The following is a 4,778-nucleotide window of genomic DNA, read 5'->3' as shown; positions in this document are numbered from 1 at the left end:
TCAAATTTTTTTTAAACTGCACCGTTACACTTAAGGCATATTTAGTTCGCTGATTCAAGTTTTTAATTTGAGTTGAGATGTGCTTTTATGTGAAAATTTTTTACTATAGTAAAAAAATTAGATGTGACTGTTTCTGAATTAAATCATTCAATTATTATATTATAGTAGATACTGTTCAAATTTTTTTTAAACTGCACCGTTACACTTAAGGCATATTTAGTTCGTTGATTCAAGTTTTTAATTTGAGTTGAGATGTGCTTTTATGTGAGAATTTTTTACTATAGTAAAAAAGTTAGATGTGACTGTTTCTGAGAATTTTTACTGTATTAAAACTTAAATTCTAAACTTAAATCGATAAAATAAATAAGACCTTAGTTTATAAGCACCATCCCGTTTAAATAGTAAGATTGAGATCGATAGACAGCATTTATAGGATGCTCTCACCATAGAATTCCCCATTTTTAAAATAAATAATTTTTCCTTTGATTTGATGTTTTGTGGGGGTTAAGGGGCCCAGAGCATTGCCAATAATGTGATAAAAAAGTAGCAAAACCAGATAGGGTCGTATCTTGCAATTTTTTATGTTTCCTTTTGAACAAGAGGATCTAGGAGAGTCTCTTCATGATGGGGCTTCTTGTTCTTTTTCAAATAAGTAGTGGGATTGATGTCTGTGTACAGTAGGGGAAGTGCATTAAGAGCACTTGTACTTGCTTTCGTTTAGTGCTTTCGCCACATAAAGAAACGAGTTCTTAAGGATCAGTTCCCTAAAAGTCTCCTTCTCTCTCTTCCCCTGTTAATAGTGCTCCCAAATAGGAAAGAGAGTTGTTTAAAAAATTTAAAGTATGGTTCATTTTATTAATTTAAATTTAAAATTTAAGTTTTGTTATAATAAATTTTTTTTTAAAATAGTTACATTTAATTTTTTTATTACAGTAAAAAGTTCTCACATAAAATTATATGTCAATTTAAATTAAAAATTAAAATCAGCCAACTAAACATACTCATACAATTAATGGAGTGACTCAATGGTAATGGACTACTGTAATAAGAATGTGGATAAAAATTTAAGGGTTGTGTGACCTTTTTAAGAATTTTAAATGTGAAAGTTTGCCTCTATCAGTCTAATATTCGGTTTAGAGTGTCTAGAATTACGTCCTACGTATCTTTACTGTTAGTGCATTCAATGAAAATGGAGTGATGCGCTTCTCGTCGATGAGTAGGCCTTTTAACAGACATTCCTGTAAGCATTTGAAGATCCCTTTTGGTAACTCCAAAGAGTATACTCATGATGGTCATCTCTTTCTCAAACTTTTTTATTATATACATTACAAAAATCATAATTGAGGTGTCCTTTTCAAAAGCCTATAGGTTTTTTATTTTTGGGCAAATAATATTTACTCTGTTCAGTTGGTAATACCAGCAGAGAAATCATGAGTGCTAAGTCATTTGAGTTGCATGTTAAACTTGAATAACTAAATTTGCAACGCAACATGGAAGAGAGTGGAAAGAATGCTATTTTTTTTTTTTTTTTGACAGCGTGAAGAAACAAAGTAAAACAAAACAATCTCGGTTTTGATGGTCCTCAAATAATCTCTTTCCAATTGTTTGGGATGAATTATAATGCAAATAAGTTGGTTGTTTTGCTAAAAATAAAAATAAAAAGGTGGGTTAGTTTTTATGTAGAATTGTGCATTGTAACTCATCCTAGGACTCTTGATTGAGTCACGGTTAAAAGAGAAAGAGTTCCACAAAGGGAATTTTCAAAAGCTTTTTTTCTTTTCCTTTTTCTATCCCAATTATTTGGATTCCTGGATAGGTGATTGCTGGCAATCTCAGCTAATTATAGAAAATAAAAATGGGGCTAAACCGAAAACAAACAGTAGACAAGTGTAGAAATGAAAATAAGGTTCATTTGGTTGGAGGATTCAAATCATGTGATTCGAACTATTTTCGATTTACGTGTATTTTTTGTGAGAAAAAATACTGTAACGAACCACGAATTATGATTCGAATCAGGAAACGAATCTCTCTACCAAACGCCCCCTAACAGATTATGCCAAAGTGAAGTCGGTTTGTCCACTTTTGGAATGCTGTTCACTTTCTAAAAAACTTGGGTTCAATGCACTTCCTCCTCTTCTACAGCCAGGAATCTTTTAAAAGTAAAAGCTAAGCTAAAAAGCCATGGTTGGCTTGGCTGCCTTTTCTTTCTTTCTTTCCTTCTTTCTTTTCTTTCCTTTTTTTGTTTCCTCAAATGTAAGTTGTAAATGTGAACATTACCTTCTTCTTTCCTTGAGTTAATGCGTTAACGTCTCAGGAAAGGATTAAAAAGGAAAAGAAAAACAGTGAGAATCATACGGAAAATGTCAACGCCAAATATGTTCAGTTTACAGTCTAGATAGTGGCTTAATGGACCATTTGTGGAAAAAGGGACCGAAAAAGAATCGAGAAGAACATTTGCGTTTAACAAATCACTATACTCCTTTCAAGAATTCTTTTTTTACGCTAATGATTCTATCAATTTTGTATATATTAATAATAATGTGATTTTTTTTTTATCAAATTTAACGTTAAAAAACACGCATTGTCAATAGAGATATCCTATTATAAAAAACTTATTATTTTTTTTAGAATTCTACGCTGAATGGGAGGGATAAGTTCTTTGGAACAGTCATCCACGACGTGCACATTGAGCAAGTTGGCTGTGAGGCCACCCCCCAAGTTATTGTTTTCAGATGAATGAACTGAACTCCACTTTGTCTTTCTTTGGCTATTGATGGCAATGCGTACTCACTCACAACCTTTTTTTTTTTTTGGTTCTGAGTCCTGACTAACGCTGGCATTGTGCATATTTAGACTTTGAAAATCAATCAGTTTTAGATAGTTGTCTCAAGGGCCACCTGAAAATGCCTTGCCAATAACGTACCTCCATGGACTCCACTAAAGAAGACTTTGGGGAGGCAAACAACGTTTGGGGCCAATGAAAAGGTACCACGAAAGACAGTTGGACGAGTGTTGCTAAGCCGTGTTTAAAAGGTTGTCACATAGAGAACAATAATTCACGAAATTTCATGATTAGGATTTGACAACAAATGTACAAAAAGTATAGTCGAAAGAAGTCGAGTACTCTTTAGTTTGAGTTCAAGAGGTGGCATTTTAGTCTCGCTACGGCTAGGTAACCGCTGTAAAGGTCAGTCTCAGATAAGATAGCTAAGAAATTAAAAGCTTCGAGAATGGCATTAATAATATGATATAAAAAAAGAAAACGACTTGCACAATATGTTTAGCCTAATGATACATGCAAAGGGAGTCGAGTATTCTTTAATCCGAGTTTAAGAGATAGGGACTTTTAAGTCTTTGTGGAGTTAAGTAATAATTATTACGGTCACGTGCATATAAGATACTAAGAACATGTCATTTTCAGTTCAACTCGAGTTTGAGAACTTGAGTTGTAAAATGAATTTTATGGGAGAGAAAACACAATAATAAAAAAGTTAAATTTAAACTTTTATAAGAAAAAACATTGTAGTAAAAAAGTTTGTGTCGTGAAAAAACAAGCTCTACGAAATTCAAACCTTTAGACTTTAGAATAGCAGAAATAGTAAGACATGCCTTTTTTTTTTTCCTTCCTATGAAGAAGAAGACCTACAAAAACAGCGAGAATTTCTATCAAAAGAAAACAGACAGAGAAGAATGAGAGTTCAAAAAATCAATAATTCTAGAAGAAACAAATCTAGGGAGGTGGATAGTCAATAATTACGATCTGATTACATACAGGAAATGACCAAATTTGGCTATGTATTGTGTGCACATAACCATTGTCCATAGGGGCATGTTTGAGCGTAAAGCTTCATTGCTATTGATTGATTGATTGATTGCTCCCACAAACAGGTCAAAGGTGCGGGCCATGCACTGCACGTTCTGATTGCGACACCACTAATTTTATCTTCATTCCTCTCAACATTATCACGTTTATCACGATTGCAGCATCCCATGTGCTCATTACTTCCCCTGCAGATACAGCACTTTAATGCTTATATGCAGGCCTTTATCCTTCCTTCTGTATTTCCATATCCAGAGAAAACCAGGTATCAGCTCATTCCCGGAGAAGATGAAAATGCGAGCTCATATTTGCTCAGAGTCATTGTGACCTCTTTAAATGCGAGCTCGTATTTGCTCACGGTCATTGTGGCCTCTTTGACAAATCGATGACAGCATTTTTGGTGCGCTTGCTAGTACTATCAGTGGTTCGAAGGCTTCTTAATTGGATGGTTGTAAGTGACGTGAGCTTGTAGAACAAAGGATTGGCGATAATTTTTTAATATTTTAGAACAAAATGCGGTATGATGAGATGGAATACAATAGAAACAAAGGTCCTGTTTGTTTGTATTTCCATTTCCATTTTTCACGTTTTTCGAGATTAAAAAATGAAAACGCTTATATAAAATGCGTTTGGTGCAAAAGTTTTTAAAAAATAAAAACAAAAACGTTTTTGTCGTGTACTGAAAATCTGAAAACGGATTAAATCCGTTTTTCATTTTTCATTTTCAGTTTCATTTTCTACCTTCATTCTTCTCTCTTCTCCGACTGCTTTCTTCGGAGCTCAAATCGTGGTAGTACGGATCTCATCTGCTCTGGCGTCGATTGTCGGCGCGAGGAAGTCACCCCCGTGGAACGGCGGCGGCGGTGTAGTGCTCGTCTCGGCCCAACAAGAAGGCGACGGCCCACCACATGAAGATGCATGCCTAGGACATCCAGCGAAAGCCCACCGTCTACACTCC

The sequence above is a fragment of the Morus notabilis genome, unplaced genomic scaffold (genome assembly GCF_000414095.1).
Source record: "Morus notabilis unplaced genomic scaffold, ASM41409v2 Scaffold3430, whole genome shotgun sequence".
Taxonomy (NCBI): domain Eukaryota; kingdom Viridiplantae; phylum Streptophyta; class Magnoliopsida; order Rosales; family Moraceae; genus Morus; species Morus notabilis.
This window is presented reverse-complemented; position numbering follows the sequence as displayed.